The sequence below is a fragment of the Anser cygnoides genome, chromosome 2 (assembly GCF_040182565.1).
Source record: "Anser cygnoides isolate HZ-2024a breed goose chromosome 2, Taihu_goose_T2T_genome, whole genome shotgun sequence".
NCBI lineage: Eukaryota > Metazoa > Chordata > Aves > Anseriformes > Anatidae > Anser > Anser cygnoides.
The window spans coordinates 34,229,655-34,248,409 of record NC_089874.1 but is presented as its reverse complement, the minus strand read 5'-3'; the positions used below and the strand labels follow the sequence as shown (position 1 = coordinate 34,248,409).

Here is an 18,755-nt window from a genome sequence, read left to right as displayed (position 1 = left end):
ACTGTAACTATCTTCACTGGAAAAGAGGTCCCTAATGGTTGGTTTGCTTCAGTAGATTGGTCTCAGTCCTTTTAAAAACAATGACACAATGTTGGAAACTCTCCTTTTTTTCCCTTCTTTATTGTTTTGGTCTTCAAACTTCACCTTCCATGAAGTACTTTATAATCATTTCCATGCTAATTATACACTGCATATTAAGGATGCTGCAGGTGTAGCGCATAAAATGAAGATATTCAAAATTAGCCCCTCCCATTCAAACTCTAAACCTAATTTTGAGAGAGATATTTAGCTCAAAGTGAAAAATAAATAAAATAATTTAATCTGAAGAACTTGTAGAGACACATTAATTCCTGGAATTGCTCAAAGACTGTTTTTCTTTGCGTTGGAAGTCACCACCAGTAGGGAAGGATTCAGGCATGGTCTTTTTGTTGCATACCATGCTACAGATGGTGAGCCACTGGCAATTTTTTGATGGACATAAAAATCTCCTGTAGTCCACTGTTAAGCATCTGCCTTTAAAAGCTGAAACGCCAGTAGTGTTCTTCGTTTTCTAGACACCTAAAGCCAAAGCCATTGCAGCATTCATCATATTAGCAAGGAATCTGTGATATCTAAAGGAATGGAGATAGCATTAGAAATGAGGAAGACCTGAGTCCCCTGACATCAGTTAATTTCTGAATTGTTGAAGCTATCTAGCTGAAGCTAAGTGTATGAAGCTATCTTGAAATGATTTTGAAAAAAATATTTCACAAATGAAACAACTTTTGTGAATGAAACATTTTTATGGAAAATGTCGCTATCTTTTTATCTGGTCTGTGGATAGCCTCAGGAAAATCTCTGTCTTCCAATGGTAGTAATATTAATGTCATCCTTTCCCTCAGATAAGTTCATACCTCTGATATGTTAGATGTCTGTGGTAGAAATCCTGTTGAGGTTAACACCTCTCCACTGTTCCTGCGGCAGAAAGTTTCAGGAAAGACCCAGAAGGTGATGGGTGAAAGAGGGATTATCTGTTGAAGAAAGAGTGAAAATGCTGAGTGACTGTCTCCTCCCCTGAGCAGAACGTATCCTGGACATCCCATGAGGTGAGAATCTCTTGAAAATAGTTCATATTCCTGGAAGTAAAGACAATCTTAAAGTGTCTGTATCCAGAAGGAAACAGTATGATCCCGGCCTGTTCATGTGCTTCATTGTAAGCGATTTCCTCCTAACCCACTTATTTTTAAGTGATATGTAATATTCATCAGGCAGAGTAGCCACAGACTTGAAGTGGATGGACAATTATAATACCTCTATAAAGTACTTTCTAAAGGGTACATATGCATGTAATTCCACTTGAATAATCAAAGTCCGTTTTACAAGTAAAGAAAGTGTTTTAAAAACAGCTAATGCCTTTCCTTTTTCCTTTCCTTTCCTTTCCTTTCCTTTCCTTTCCTTTCCTTTCTTTCCTTTCCTTTCCTTTCCTTTCCTTTCCTTTCCTTTCCTTTCCTTTTTCCTTTCCTTTCCTTTCCTTTCCTTTCCTTTCCTTTCCTTTCCTTTCCTTTCCTTTCCTTTCCTTTCCTTTCCTTTCCTTTCCTTTCCTTTCCTTTCCTTTCCTTTCCTTTCCTTTCCTTTCCTTTCCTTTCCTTTCCTTTCCTTTCCTTTCCTTTCCTTTCCTTTCCTTTCCTTTCCTTTTCCTTTCCTTTCCTTTCCTTTCCTTTCCTTTCCTTTCCTTTCCTTTCCTTTCCTTTCCTTTCCTTTCCTTTCCTTTCCTTTCCTTTCCTTTCCTTTCCTTTCCTTTCCTTTCCTTTCCTTTCCTTTCCTTTCCTTTCCTTTCCTTTCCTTTCCTTTCCTTTCCTTTCCTTTCCTTTCCTTTCCTTTCCTTTCCTTTCCTTTCCTTTCCTTTCCTTTCCTTTCCTTTCCCTTTCCTTTCCTTTCCTTTCCTTTCCTTTCCTTTCCTTTCCTTTCCTTTCCTTTTCCTTTCCTTTCCTTTCCTTTCCTTTCCTTTCCTTTCCTTTCCTTTCCTTTCCTTTCCTTTCCTTTCCTTTCCTTTCCTTTCCTTTCCCTTATAGAAAAAAATATTTCTGTTCAAATACTTCCATTTTAATCTGACTTTTTACCTTAACTCTATGAAGCAGGTTGGCCAGGATTTTTCCCATTTGATGGAGAATCTATTGGATGTCCCTGAGATCTGGCTTTGCAAGCTCTCACACCTCAGTTGAAGGGATGGAGATGCTGATTCATTGACCAAGATCACAGAATCATCTAGGCTGGGAGAGACCTCCAAGATCACCCAGTCCAACCTCTGACCTAACACTAACAAGACCTCCACTAGACCATATCACTAAGCTCTACATCTAAATGTCTTTTAAATACCTTCAGGGATGGTGACTCAACCACTTCCCTGGGCAGCCTATTCCAATGCCTAACAACCCATTCGGTAAGGAAGTTCTTCCTGATATCCAACCTAAACCTCCCCTGGAGCAACTTTAGCCCATTCCCCCTCATCCTGTCACCAGGCACGTGGGAGAACAGACCAACACCCACCTCTCTACAGCCTCCTTTAAGGTAACTGTAGAGTGTGATAAGGTCGCCCCTGAGCCTCCAGGCTGAACAACCCCAGCTGCCTCAGCCGCTCCTCATAAGACTTGTTCTCCAGACCCCTCACCAGCTTTGTCGTCCTCCTCTGGACACACTCAAGCACCTCGATGTCCTTCTTGTAGTGAGGGGCCCAAAACTGAACACACTACTCGAGGCGCGGCCTCACCAGAGCCGAGTACAGGGGGACAATCACTTCCCTAGCCCTGCCGGCCACGCTGTTTCTGATACAAGCCAGGATGTTGTTGGCCTTCTTGGACACCTGAGCACACTGCTGGCTCATGTTCAGCCGACTGTCAGCCAATACTCCCAGGTCTTTCTCTGCCAGGCAGCTTTCTAACCACTCATCTCCCAGCCTGTAGCGCTGCTTGGGGTTGTTGCGCCCCAGGTGCAGGACCCGGCACTTGGCCTTGTTGAACTTCATACAGTTGGCCTCAGCCCATTGGTCCAGCCTATCCAGATCCTCCTGCAGAGCCTTCCTACCCTCGAGCAGGTCGACACACGCACCTAACTTGGTGTCATCTGCAAACTTACTGAGGGTGCACTTGATCCCCTCATCCAGATCATTGATAAAGATATTAAAGAGAACTGGTGATATTAAAGAGAACTGAATATATTAAAGAGAACTGAAGATCTTTCTGTGCTTCTTCTAGACAAAAAGCTATCTAGCTAGTGAAGCTAAAAAGTTGGTATAATGAAAACTGCAAAATGAAAAACAAACTATCTCGAAGAGTCTTAGTTGCTCAACTTTCACTTGCAGTTCACTTGCAGTTGCTTTCAACTTTGCAGTGTCAGAACTTAGTTCCCTATATTAGTTCTTATCATAGTGGATTTTCCTAGAGCAAACAGGTCCTAAAATTCTACTCTGGGCACTTCCTTCCTTCCAAAATAAAACTATAATTTTGGATTGAAAATTGTTAGGAAATGAATATGTATACCAATTTTGTCACAGTAAGTCAGATATAACTGAAAAATCTCCTCAGCAAAACAAAATTATTTTATAGGCTCTCTCCATGATTTTTAGTCCATTTTTGTTATTAAAGACAATCCAGCATAAACATTGAACTGTTAGCATTTTCTTTAAAATAGAAACTCCTGTACCTCACTAACACGCTTCTCATACTCTTTGCATGGATGACGCGAGGGTAGTCTGCCTAGTGGCATGGGAGTAGGGGCACCCACAGTGGGTTTACAGGCTGGTTAAATCTGCTCTCACTAAAACTGTGTGTCATGGCAAAATGAGATAAAGTAAACAGTGTAATACTTATTATTTCTGCTGCTCTTCCTTTAAACTTAAACATATGACATCAAAGTAAGGGGAAGTAGGAAGTCCCACATTAGTCAACAAAAGCTTTATCCTCTTGCAATACAAAAGCTGCAAACTTCCTTTGACCACAATGTAATTTGCTGAATGCTTGTGCTCTTACCACATACAAATGAATGGTATTGCAAAAGGTAGGACAGAAATTCTGAAAGATGGATATCCTGTTTTACTTGGGGCAAGAAAAAACATGCTCATATAAGAAAATGAAAGCAAGCTATGTGGTAACGAATTCAGCCATTAGTTCAATAAAGCACTAGCAAATTAAAACCACAAGTCAGTCTAAAAACGTTCTCTGCATTTTTTTTTGTTTGTTATGATGTCTTATTGTAAATGTTTTCTTTCTTTCTCTCTTTTTATTTTTATTTTTTTGTTTTTATTTTTAATGTATAGTATCTTGTTGCATACTTTATTACGGCTCAGTAGGTATACTGATTTGACAGAATATGCTGGCTATCTCTAAGACCCCTAGACAAAATTGGATATTTTTCCAAGAATTTTGGCTGTCCTAATCTTTATGCTGTTTTAAAAATCTTTCACCATGAAACATTGTTTTAAAGTGCTTTTTCCTCTATTTTGGCCAATGGCATAATCCCCTGAAGTAAATTTTCTAATCCTGTGAAAATACAACTTTTCATTTGCCATTCTGAGACAAGATTTTGATAGATCAGCCATAGTTAGAGGAACAATTTCTGTCTGCATCAGTGTAAAAATGGCACCAAGTAAGTGTTTGTGGAAGTATGCATAGGTACCGGAGACAGATTTCTCTGTATGGCAAACTCGCAGTCATTGCAGTCTTCCCTTGGTGCGCTCTGTGCAGTGATAGCTTTGTGCATGATCTCTAGAAAACCTTCAGCATCTGTAGTCTCACAAGGCTCATTGGATTTGCACTAAACCATGTAGCAGAAGGAAGGGTTATTAGGTGGCATGTAAGAAGAGCCCAAGCATACATCCACGGTTCCCTGATATATTCCTTCAGGTTCCAATGATCTTTGGCTCAGTGACTTCAGGAACCTGCTGTTTTATTATTGTAACTGAGAACCCTTGATGATCAAATTAATGAGAAAAAGATATTCAAACATATTTTGAATCCATCTAAGCTTTTAGCTGCCACAGCATCCTGTGGAAAGGAGTATCACAACCTCAGAATGTACTGTTTATTTCTAACTTTCAGCTTATTATTGTCCTTTTAAACTCTCCTCCCTTCTGAGTTTGTATGAAAAGAGACAATTTTTCACCTTTTCTGCACCATTGTATGGTTCTGTAGACCTCTGAAGTTCCCTTTTCAACTGTCCCCTCCCCAGGCTGAACAGTCCTAACATTTTTAATAATTTCATATTTAGAAGCTATCCCATACATTTGATTGTCCCTGTTAGTCCTTGCAGTACTCCTTTTTGGTTATTTCATCTCTTTTTAAAAATACTTGACTATGAAAGAATTTAAAATGCAGGCACACTTTAAATTTAATTGGTGAGATGATAATTGTTTCTGTCATACTCTTCCTGATGATTTTTTTAAAAATTATTTTTATTTAACGCAGTCCTACTGGGTATTTAATGGATGTTTTCATAGCCCTTTCTGTTATAACCCCAAGATCGCATTCCTGAGCAATAATGTTTAGTTCAAAGCTCATCATTCTGTTTGTGAATTTAGGATTTTTATTCAAACAAATTTATCCACAAGCAATTTAATCTCCCAGCAATTCAGAACTGCTTCTGTAGTTTTTCATAATTAACCCATGTCTTGATTACTCTTAAAAAGTGTACATAAAATATATAGAAATGCTCTACTAAGTCAGAGAAATGGTCTGCCTAGTTCAGTGTTCTGTCTCTAACAAGGAATCTAGGTGATGACATGTCATTGCCTTGTCAATTCCCCTGTTGATTTAGAGATATATTGTCCCTGAATTTGCCTGACCCTTTTCTGCACCTGCTGATGCTCTCTGCCTCAGCAATTTATCATGCCAACAATCTCCAGAGTGTCACTACTTTCAGCACAAAGAGTTAGAATAGTGTCATCAGCAAATATTGCTACTGAAGTATTTTGAAGTATTTGACCTTTTCCCCATAATGCTGGAATATATGACAAAGCGAAGGCTCTAACACAAATGAGTGGGATTCATTTGGTGTTTTCCTCCACTGAGAAAAAGACTATTCTTTGTGGTTTCTTATTGTTTAATCATTGCTTACCCATGCAGAATCCTTTATTTTTACCTTGTTGAAACTTTGTTCCTTTAAAAGACCATGTCAAATGCCCTTTGGAGATGTAAGTGGACTATATCAACTGGATTTGCCTAGTTAGTCTACATGCTCATAGACTTCTTCAAAGAACCCCAATAGATTTGTGAAGCATAACTTTCAATTTGGAAAGCATTTGTTGAGTCTTTCTTGTCATGGCATATGTATCTGTCTTCACCCATTTACTTGACCTTTTTTTTTTTTTATACCAGTTTCCCTAGCATGTGGTACTATGACTTAAACTGACATTGCTCCAAACGATGTGGCTTCAAGAGATCAATGATAAACTGTACTGTATACGGATACATGATGTACATACACACACTACTACATACATATATATACATCAAATTGAATTCATTTTTATATACTTATATATACAAAATATATAAGAAAAATATTATACAATATTATAGTTATTATAAAATATATGATATAATAATTATATATATGTATAAATATATGTATTTTAACAAGGCATTTCCCCCTTTCTACTGTAACCAGATATCCTGCAATTGCAAAGATGATTTTAGAGAGTGACATGATTGACAATTTTATGAAACTTTTCATGGAATTATGAAATTCGTACTTGAATAATTCTAATTTGGGGATTTCCCTAGGAAACATCAACTCTTAGTAAAACCCACTGGAGAATTTGCATACAGTTGTAGAGGAAGGAATAGTACCATGCAACAAGTATGACTCCAATGGCATTTCCATCATCACAATTTCCTTTATTCCACAACTCATTAAAAAAACAACAACAAAGAGACTCTTTTTCACTGAACTGCCTCTAAACACTCATGAGGTTGAAATAGGCTTGTGTGTAAGGCATGTTTTAACATTGATGAGGAGTATAGATGGATCATGTAGCACATGAACCCTTCCTGGCTAGCACATGTCCCCAGGAGCATTGGTATCTTAGAGTCCTCTGTTTTTTGTTGGAGGTGATGCCAGCACAGAACCTGTCCCCACATCACAGCTGAAACCAATGGGAGTGCCCACTTATAGTAATTCCGTAATATTAAGGACACGCGTAACTCTCAGGAGGATCCAAGGCCACAGACTTTGTGAGGAAGAACATTTGGATGATAACAACTGCTCACACAAGAAGTAACAAGAGCATGTCCAGGAATCAGACCATCAACCATATAGCACTGAATCTCAACTGAATCATGCTGGAACTTTGCAAGGAATGGTGTGCATGTCTTCAGTTTTAGATGCAGCCTTATTATTTCTGTTCTGCAAAGTAGTGTATGTGTGAAACATTTTTCTTTGATAAGATTATCACTTACAAAATTAATTATGACTGTTTCCAATCCATTGTAATTTATCATTTTTGTTATTTAAATCATTTGCCATTTTGACGTATATTGACTCTCACATTTATGACGTGAATGTAAAAGAAATGTCACCATTTGAAATGTTAACAAGAGGACTTTGTATTTTCTCCATTTTAGAGGATATTGAAGCAAATACATGAGAAACTATAGTCTTTACAGTTTGAATAACATTGTGGTTTGTGAAGAAAAAGATTTCATCACATTTGATGAGTTGAGAAATGGTAGTATGTGAATGAGAAAAATAGTGTCTAGACATTACTTTTTTCTCCCTCAGTGTAGTTATTCCATTAACCTAGTTTATTTGTGTTTTATTTAATGAATGCAGATCTCATTCCTTTAACAAGGAGGCCACCCAACTTCATTGTTCATATGCACACTTTACACAGGTACTTCTTGCATCCTCTTTTAACACATGGCTCCACTAAAGCTGCTCTAACATTGACCAGCATGCACTAGAAGAACAATTTAACCTGTTGATTTAATGCACTGTTTACCTCCATCAGATTTGGGTCTGTGATGTAGTGGTCAGATTTAGAAATAGGTCTGGGAAAACCTTCAGTACTCAGTGCAAAGCTGTGCGTAACAAAGAGGAACTTTACTCTTGGAATCCCATTTGGGCTCATTCCGATGAGGGACTCCTTTACTCATCAGCAGACCTGGACTCGTGGTCTAATCACCTGCTTCTGGGTACTTGTATCTATCCAACTGACTTCAGTACTCCTTAGCTGTACCCTCCTCTCCTGTAGGTAACACTACATTCTGCCTAGGCCCTGAAGGCTCTAATAGGCTTAAATTACCTTGACAACCCTCATCTGGACCTCCACCCCACACACCCACTGCCCATGGGCCCAGGAGATCTATTTAAGCTCAGGCCCAGGCTTTCAATACCTAGCTTGAGCTATGTTGTACTTTCAGTATATCTTTTTTCAGTACTCTTTTTTTTTTTGGTTATTTTTTGGATTTCTTGGTGTAACCTTGGATTTGACTTTCTACCTTGCCTTTGCCTGACGGTTGCTGGTGGGACCTCTGGTGGTCATGGCTCCTGCTCATAGGTCTGTGCTCTCTTGGTAAGTTCTCTGCCTGTGCTGACCCTACCCTCGACTCATGCTTCCTGATAGAGCAGCTCTCTTCTTGCTGCTCCCACAGACTAGGAGCCTTAGGAAAATGGGAGACCAGATAGCAGACCTTACTGGTGAAAGCTAAGGACAGAATAAAAACCACTGAGTACTTCAGTCTACTCCATGTCTTCTGTAACTAGTTTCCTTGCCTCATTATGCAGCATGGCTGTGTCTTCCTTAGACTTCATTTTGTTACCTTTGTGCTATAGAACTCCTTATTACTGACCTACACATGCCCTGCAAGTTCCAACCCAGAGGAGCTTTGGCCTTTCAACTTCACTCCTGTGAATTGAAGCAATATTCCTGTATTCCTCCTGGGCAGCCTGTTTCTGCTTCAACCTTCTGCATGCTTTTATTTTGCATTTGTGCTCAGCCAGGAATGGACTGACCTTTCCATGGGGTCTTTCTCCCACACTTGCTTTCTGCATGTCAGAATGGGCTGTGCTTTACTTTGAGGAGGCTGTTCCTGAAGACCAGCCATTTGGCCTTGCATCCTTTTTCCTTCAGGGTAGTCTCTCATGGGATCCTGACAAGATCCCTGAATAAACCGAAATCTGCTCTCTGGAAGTTAAGAGTTCTGATTCCACCATTTGTCTTGCACAATCTTCTCAGGATCTTAAACTGAAAAATCTCATGTCCTTTGTAAACTCCAATTGTATAATGTATCCTCTGGAACCCTAACGAGGCTGTATCTCTGGGTACATGCACAGACTTGTGTTTATTTTCTAAGCTGTGTGGATCTGTATACAGACACCTGAAATTGTATTGGGTTAACCCTACCACCAGAGAAGTGGAGAATAGCACCACCTGCGGAAGTCCTGCCTGAGCTGAGATCTCTGCACTGGGTGCCAGGTGCTGCTTCTGTAGATAGTGAAGGTTGCCTCCAGTGGTGCATCACCACTACTGCTGCACAGTCCTGAGTGGATCCTGAGCCTTTCTACACCTCTGCTCTGCCTGGTCTCGCTGACAAGGTGCTGGGGCTCTCAGACCAGAAGTCCTCTGGAGGCAGAGGTGTAGATAGTCTCCAGCCAGGAAGCAGTCCGAGAATCCTGGCTGCTAGAGGTGACAAAAGGAAAAGGATTCAGAAACTACTAGCATCAGTAAGCTATCAAAAGATGATCCGAAGTTGCCCTGAGTAGTCTTCATTTAAAGGTAAACTTAAAGCTTTGGGAGAAATAGATTTATTATTTCAAGTGGCAGAAATTGTTTTGCATCAGCAAAAAACACTAATACAAATGCAACATTCATTTGGAAAGTTATTTTTAACAAATGCCCTGCTTTTTTCCTCAAAGAGATCAAGTGCCTGTGAGCCACAGTGCCTTGTGTGGCTGCAGTCTGCATTTGTTCTGTGCATTAGAAGTCTATTGATAGTTCCTACCAAAGATTGGGAAAGCTGGCTGTTACCTTGCAGGACTGGGACACAGCTAACTTCTGGGATGGACTGTGCTAGCTCAAAACTCTCCTCCCCTGTTGCACCATTTCAGTGTAAATCAAATTTATTTCCAGGCTCTCCTGCAAAGCAGATGCTCTTTGCTGAGCAGAAACTGCAGCTTTTGAGACATCAGCACACTGTAGGAGATATCCTGAGGGGGTAATGGAGTTAGCACTGGACAGAAATATGAATACCAAGTCAAAGTAGTATGTACTTCCAGTGTGAATCTACAGTTAAAATGTCAGTCCCTCACAGTGGTGCTGCCTCTTCTGATCTGTAAACAGAGCTTCAGTGTATGTTTTTATATGCAGGAAAGATTGTAGGTTTTCAATAGTTTTAGTCCACTCATTTTCTAATGCAAAGCCAAATTCTATGAAATGGCCGTTAGCTACTATTTCTGCTTGGACATGAGCAGCGTTTTTGTCCTAGAATTCAGTCCTGGTCCCTGCTGTGCCATTGTGGGCCATGGTTTGCTGGACCACACCTCAGATGTCAGTTAGGTTGAACTGGGAATAATAAGAAGTTTTATAAGGCAGGTTTTGTGTGTGGAAGACAGATGATAAAGCAGCTGAAAATAAGGATAAAATAGCCCTAACTTCACAGAAGTAAAGTCCAAAACGCTTTAATTTGCCTTTGGTGAATTCCAGGAAAATATTTTTTTTCATTTCGTGTTAACCTGACTTACGTGAATAACAGCTAAATAAAGAAAAAAAATAAACAGTCTTATAATAATCTAGTAAAATAAAACAACAAACCCACAGCTCTCAGGGGATTTAAAGTACTAATATGTGTTTAATGGAGGGGCTAAAAAACATAGTTGTGTGTAATTATGGCAGGAAAACAATCCCAAAGCTGAACTGCAGAGCTTCCCGAAGGTGGCAGTCAGTAAGGTATGCCTAGGGAGAAAGAGGAGAGCAGGCTTTGCACTGCATTCTTCATATGCCTTCTGACAGAACCTTTCCAGCCCCACCTCACTTGGGGCCATAGGCTCTTTGAGCCCCAGCTATCCAGGTTATGAGGATCCCCAGAGGCTTCCCCTGAGCCAGAGCAGATGGCAAGTGCAGCCGGCATTTCCACTTACTGTCAGCACTGGCTCCCTGTGGCAGCTGCTTTCCGGCCCCAATTTACCTGCAGCTCTAGGCTTCTTCTTCCCTCACCCTGAAGCTGTACAGTTGTCAAAGCCATCAGTCTTTCAATTAATTGCTTGGGGATTTCTTGCAAGTATTTTCCTCATGTCCCAGTTCTAAAAACATCTTTTTTTTTTTCTTTCACTTTAAGCATCTTAAAGCCAGTTTACTTCTCATTTGAAGTTTAAAAAAAAAAAAAAAAAACGATTTAAATAATGAACGTACGGGAAAAATCTCTGCGGTTTGAAGCTGCATCTTTGTGCTCCCCTGAGCTGCTCGGGTCGGAATGCCCCACAGCTGGCCCTGCCCGGGGCGAGCATCCTTCCCCTGCCCCTTGTCCTGGGAGCGCACACGCGGCGCGCAGAGGCACCGGGGCCGCGGCGGGCGCTAGGTGGTGCCAGCTGCCCGAGCATCCCCGGCTCCGCTCTTCTCCGGGCTCCTCTCGGCCGCTGCAGGCGTTTCTGGTAGGCCGTGGGAGCCCGTGGTTTGCTCCTCCAGCAGCGGGAGTCCGAGGAGTTTAATTAAAGCCAGAGCATGCCACTTATCACCCTCGCTTACCTTCGGCAATAAATGCTTAGGTTACAGGAAAGCAGATAGTGAGGTCACGGTAAGGAGATAGGAATCTAAATATTGGTTAGTTATAAATAATCCTTTAGATACTATTATTGAAGTACTACCACAGCCCACAACTGAATTTTTCATGGCAGCAAACTTTCAATAGCAGTGAATTGAGTTACTCGGCCAAACGTACCCTGTGGGTCAGCTTTGCAGAGGATGGCTGCTCAGTGGTGCAAAATACGTCCCCTTTAACCTGTTTAAGGTCAGGAACCAGAATCACATGTCTCATCAAAACAGGTTATCAAAGGTGATTAGGACAGCACAAGCATGGATTCCCAGAGTGAGCAGCAAGCAAGACAGCTCTCTGGTCCCATCCTGAAACATGAATAGGCCTTGGAAATCTTTCTCCTGGGAGACATCATTGGGTGACAAAATCTAGGCCAAAGCTCTTTACGCAAATATGTAGAGGGGAGAGGAATTGACGGGGGTTGCGAGAAACCTTCTGGATTAATTTAAAACCATTTTTAGGAATAGGAAAATTCACTTGCCAAAAATGCCAAGTGGGCTGCATTAACAGAGACCAGTGGAAAGGCACAATACAAATTAAATTAAGCAGAGAAAAATGCTTAGTTCCTCTTTTTCAGTCATGCCCTTTGGTCAAATAGTGAATCATTTTATGATTAGAGTTTGTGTTTTATTCTGTGGAGCACTCTGAGATGCTGAGCTCCCTGCATCACCGTCAGCTAGGAGAAGTTGCTAGAACTGGTGAGGAAAAAGGAGAGTTTCAGATAGAGTATTAAAAAATTCTGCATGAAATGCTATTTCTGTGTTAAAATGGAAAATTCCAAATACATTGGAGTATTATTTAAAATGCATCTGGTTTGTTCCTTTTGTGGCTGTGGATGGCAGAACCCCTGCCTTGTTGTCTGGCTTGGCCACCAAAGGAGTCCTGTGTTGGCTGTGCTTGATGACAGGTGAAGTCTTGTGGCAACTTTAATTCAGCCACCCAAGCTATAAATCCTGCTTGGTATTGCAGCAAAGTTCTAACAACAGTTCTGTCTACCTCTGGCATTTGCTTCTTAGTTACATAATTCATTCTATGCAAAAACTTAGGGAGAAAACATGAAATTACAGTATTTTTAAAGTTAGCTAAAACTGGAACAAGTCCATAGGTGACAGTAAAACAGATAATGTTTGAATTTAAATTAGCAAAACACAAAATGACACAATTATTTAACATTATTGCCAATTTAGTGTGTATATATATATTTATAAAAGATTGGCTAGGAGGGTGCAAAGCAGACAGTAAGGCTGGAATGGAGGCTGCAGGTTCTTGGGTGACTCGGGACAAGACTCCTTCCCTATCACAGCTAATAGATGTGACTGTAAAAGATGACTGCTACAAACTGTAGCTGATCCATTGATTCCAGATGTGCTCAACAATTAGTAGGTAGATATGGTATTTAGAATATACTACTCAAACTAAAGGAAATTGTTATGATACACTAATAGTTCCAAAAGATTGTTTTCTAGTTAGCAAAAAAAAGACAAAGTCAGACATTCAGTAGTGGTAAAGCTTTGTCTGTGGTTTTGTGATGGTTCTGTAACAATTCTGTATTAATTTGAAATGGTTTATAATCCACCAGGACAAGATGTGAATAACCACATGTGCCAAGGCAAAAATATTGTGGTGAAGCAGCGAGCAAGCCAAATTAGGCACAAACTGTGAAGACGACCATGCAGGATACGAAGAAAAGAAATTAAGGTATGTTGGAAAGCTAAAGTGAGCTGTGGTAGGGGTTTAAGTGAATGCTTTAACTGGCAATTTGCAGTTGGAGCATGGGAAATGCCAGAATACTTTATAATGTAATGTTGCATAGTATAGTAATTAGTATGTATATTATATTGCATGTTATAATTATGCAACATTATGATACCAATTTTATGTAATGTAATATGGCTGTAATTCTATAATTGCAGTAAATTATAATATTCCATACACTAACACATAAGTCAATACGATTCTAAAGCATGTGGAGCAGGGTTGCACAAACGTGTTTTTCCTTTCTAATGGGCTTCTTGGAATATTTGGGTGATCCCAAAGTAATGGGACCAAAATCCAAAAATGAATTCCTTGTCACTTCACCTCACATTTCTCATCAGTTTTACATCAGCTTCTATCTTTGGCAAAGTTTAGCAGTAGATGTACATCACAGAATGATCTGCTGCCAAAGCTGCCAGCTAATGCCACTAGTTACCCATGATAGTCTCACATACCTAATATTTACAGTCCTGAGCTCCAGCCACAAGGCTGCCTCTAGACTGGCTGAAATGGCAGAAAAAAAGAGGCATTTTGTTACTATGTCCCATTATTTTTCAGAGCTGGTAAACTCTTGGTTCTTAGCTCCAGTAAGCCTCCTTCTAAGGAAAGTATGCTTTGCTCTAGGCACTTTGAATGCATGAATCATTTTTACTGTATGCCTTACATGTAAAAATATTATTATTTAAATCTAAGATGGCTTATTAGTAAAATTGTTCAATAAACACTGCTGCATAATTCATTTCATACACTGGAAGCTTTTAAGTCTAATGTGCTACACAATGTACTGTGTGCCTTCAGTGGAATACAAATACAGGCAGTTGTTCGTGTCTTCACTAGTGTTGGGCAGGTCTTTAAAACATCACAGTTACTGCTGTCCCAAGCTCTCAGCTCTTGGTGTGCAGTTACCCACCTGCAGTTCCCTGCCAGGCTCTCAAATATCTGGAGAAAATGCAGGTGGAAGTTTGCAGCCGTCAGAAATTCTTACTCAGAGCATCATTATGTGTATGAGGTCCTTGGTTGGGTTCTACTGATGTGTGATACAGATCCTGAAAGAATGTTTGTCATTGGCATCATTTGCTTTCAATAAATGTTCTTAAGGTTACATGTTGAGCTGTTTCAGGAAATAATTAAATTTTTATATTTCTTATGTAAGTTGGCAGCTACCTCTCCTACATCCCTCCTCATCAAATACAATAAAATAGAGTTTCTGCTTTCTCCATATTTTGTGTTGTCTTTCAGACAATTCTTAAAGGTTAGAAGCTTAAATGGTGTGTGATTGTGTTAGAACTTATTTTGATATTGAGATGACAATACTGAGTAAATGAGGATTTACATCAGCAATGTTACTGATGGTCACTGCAATACAAAAGGGAGTTGCCATATATGATTTTTTTAAAAAACATTTTTGAGACGGAGAGTATATTCATTTTTTCAGATGTCAAAACTGGCACACCTTGCCCTTTACAGACTGGAATACTCACTTTCTTTTTGCAGGTGCCCATTTTTATACATGGTAATACAGACAAAGTGCAGGAACAAGAATAAGTCAACACTTACTAGTCTGTGCAAGTGAAGAATTCAATTACTAGGAATGTTGATTAACAACACTCCTACAAAGTTCCTTAATTCTTGGTCTTGCTCAGCATCTGCATAGCCTGTACCAGGTAGTTTCACAGCTTAATCATGCTTTGCTTTGCACCCATTATCTCCTCTTGTTTTTCAGGTAGTCACTTCTTCTTGTGTTGGAAGACTGTGAGCAACCATTCACTTTCTTTATGCCACTTATGATTTTAGAGGGTTTATCTCTTTCTTTGAGTCCTTTCTCTTCCAGACTGAGGAATACAAAGACATCAGATCAAGATCTCAGACTTTTTTTTTAATGCATGTGCATGTAACTTGCAGCTGTGTGAGGCAAGCACTGAAGAGAACTCACTCTGTCAAGATGTCACAAAAAACAAACTATGAACAGCACTGGAAAAACATCTCTGGAATACTAGGATTTTGCAGTAAATTTCATAAGAAGTCTGATCCTGGGAAAATGACTTAACTTTGATTAGAATTAAATGAGCAATTTCATGCTGATGGGATGTAGGCAATGGTTATTAATTATTCATTTGATCTGTTTCGGAGTGCTTTGATCCTTGCAGAAGCAGAGTTGCATCAGTAAGGCCTCAGCCATATAGGTATTGGATATTTATGATATTCTGTGGTGTTGGATAGTTACGGCTGCATTACTGAATACTGATTTCTTAGTTAAGTATGTTGCTGCTTCAGCTGCATACAGGGAAAGAGAGCCAGACTGCAGCCTTTTGTATTTTGGTTCAATTTCTTTGATTGCCTCTCTTCACCTTTCAGAAGAGCAATGCGTTGGCTGAATGACTTGTATTTGAAATCTGTCTTTATGTTGTTGCTAAAGAACCTGAGCTGCTGCTGTGCTGAAACCTGGCAGTCTTACATTTGTCAGCAGCATGAGGAAAGAGACATGAGAGAGGCATGGAGAACAATGTGGAACTGGAGCCTGTGGTAGAAACAGTCACTGTCCTCTTCAATAATTGGAAAGGGATGAGGTCCTACAAAAGCAAAAAGACAGATTCAAATGATGTTCAATGGCTGTCAAGTTTTATAGCCTTAAGAGCAGTTAATGGATCCCTCCTGCTTAGCCTCTGATTGATCTCTGCATGGTCCACACTTGTTCCAGGCATTGGCACCTCCAACCCCTTTGGGTTCTGTTGGGGAACCTTGCCATAGCAGCTCTGCTACTCAGAATCTTGCTCCCTTTTCCTTGTCTCTCGTATACTTGATTTAGTGTCTCCTACACTTGGTTTATATCCATTATTTTTAAAACATCACCAGTTTAAAACCTTTGTCAGTGCTTTCATTTTAGATGTCCTGATGTTAACTTGGTACAACACCCAGAAGAGCACACTGAGCAAACTCTGCTCTACGTGCATGGTTGCTTAAAGTGAGCATAATATGGCACAGCTAGCAGAGGTGGTGATTTCACCCTCCTTTTTCATTCCTTTCATGGCAGCAGTATCCCCCTGACATGAGCAAAAGCCATTTGTGTGGTCACACTGTGCTGGCAGAGGGAACTGGTTACTGGTTTGATTGTTTTAGCTAATTTTCAGCTGGATCAGTTTTTCATCCTGATTCTCTATAAGCAACAGAGAGGCGAGGATGTGGGCCAAGAACAGTGCCCCAGGAGGGGGAGAATCTGACTTTCCTTTCATGGAGATCCAACTTATGTCAGGATAAAGAGTTTGTGAGCCTGTCAGAGTACACTTCTGACGGTCACAGGCAAGCTAACCTTGCATTAAAAACATTGCATATGCCCTGCCAAGTCATTGTAGTATCTAACTACACATAATGACTCTGTACCTAATTACAACAGCACAACTGTGTATTCAGAAAGGTGGTAATTGAAATAGGCTATAGTAAGAATTGTTCAGATTTATTTTCTAAATTTCCTTTTCACCTCTTATACAGAGTGGAGAATCACTTTAGTCTGATATTGCTTTTTACAGGAGTAAAGGTGCCCAGGAAGGTCTGAAAAAGGAAAATACTAATTTTCTCCCTATGCTTTGACAAATGAATTTAAGTGGAAATACCATTTGGAGGTCAAACATAAGAACTAACTGACATTTTTTAACTGCTTTGGAAAATGCAAAGCAGCAGTACTGCAGTTCAGGAATCTTCCCTCTTGCAACCTTCCTCCCCTAAAAAAGTTCCAATAGGTTTTGGAGGGTTGGGAAGAATTTCTGTGGTCAGACAAAAATGATTTAGGTGCCTTAAAGAATTGCCTACCTTGTCTGTACTGTTGGTGCATTTTGCTTGAATGTTAGTTATTTTTTTATGCTCCTGTTTTTATTATGGAATTTCCTACTGAGTTCATTCTAGACTGTAGAAGTTGTTTAGCCCATAACTGCAGGTTTTAGGGGTGTTTTTAGATATCATTAGCCTATACTAAGGACTGCTTTCAAGGTAAACATAAAATTCTTGTAGTTGGCTGAATAGCCTTTGGGGCTTGTTATAAAGAAATTTCTGTTTAAAGACTGGTACTCTGTATTTTAATAACCAGGTCAAGCAGAAGTAAAACAGTGTGTTGTTTTTTTTCTTGGAGGTTTTTTAAACCACGGTTGTGATATCACTCATTATTCACTTGAGATGACATTAGAATAAATTAATATTAAAATATTTAAATGTAGAAAAAAGAGTTTGAAAATTTACAAAAAATTGATCACCCGAGATACAACGTTGGTGTTTCATTATTCACAGATCTCTGAGTTGCTGGGCTGAGGTACCTCATTACCAATATTTCTTTAATGCTGACTGGACTGTATTCAGGCAACATTGTGTACAAACTATTTAATAACTGCTTTTATCAACAGCCTAAGTTGCAGGCGCAAACTGGAATACCCTTCACCTGCAAACTATAGCAATTTAAGCTTCCTAGAGATGTGGTTGATGCCCCAAGCCTGGCAGTGTTTAGAGGCATTTAGGTAACAATCTTAATATGCTCTTCCTTTTGGTTAGCTCTGAAGTGATCAGGTAGGTGGACTTGATTTTTCTAGGTCCTTTCAAACTGGAACCAATCTGTTCTAGAATTTTATTAAGAAACCAAACAAACATAGAAGAGAGAGGATCAGTTTTTCTTGAAAGGTGTGACCTGAAGAGAGATCGCTTGTGTAATAAAAAGGACGTTTAAATTTTTTTCAGCATTTTTTGGTGTTGACTTCAGCCCATATGCAGAGAGAGGAGGTTTCTCAGCCCCTTGAGGAGCTTGGCTCATCCTGAATAAATAAATGGTGCCTCAGCCAGTTCCCCTTGCTCACAGCCCTGAGGTGTGGGGTAGAGAAATCCCTTTGCAGCCAGGGATGTGCCCTGCTCCAGAATGCAGTGGCGGAGCTGGGTTATGGAGAGGCAGAGAACGGGTGCCGATAGTCCAGCAGATGGCTGAAAGTCTTTAATCTGAGCAATAATGCTAACACAGCCATATGGTCCAGAGCTGTAGGAGAAATCATTTTTCTAATAGCAGGCAATATCCAGAGTTTAGCTGGGGGGGAAAAAATGGCAAGCTTTCTAGTGATTTAAGTCCATTGACAACTGCAGCGTGGAGGAAGAGCTGTGCAGCTATTCTGGACCATTTACATCTTGACAAGAACAAATCCATCAGCTCAATTACAGACAATTGTGCTTTTTTGTGCAGAAATCTTGGCCTCC

The 18,755-nt window shown here is 40.0% G+C and overlaps 1 long non-coding RNA gene across 1 annotated transcript; it reads left to right on the top strand.

The window, feature by feature from the left end:
- The first annotated feature begins 8,318 nt into the window (after positions 1 to 8,318).
- LOC106030194 (uncharacterized) lies at positions 8,319 to 18,003 on the top strand. The gene is made up of 3 exons (XR_001203574.3): positions 8,319 to 8,545; positions 13,360 to 13,478; positions 15,259 to 18,003. It is a non-coding gene; the product is annotated as an uncharacterized lncRNA (long non-coding RNA).
- The last annotated feature ends 752 nt before the right edge of the window (positions 18,004 to 18,755 follow it).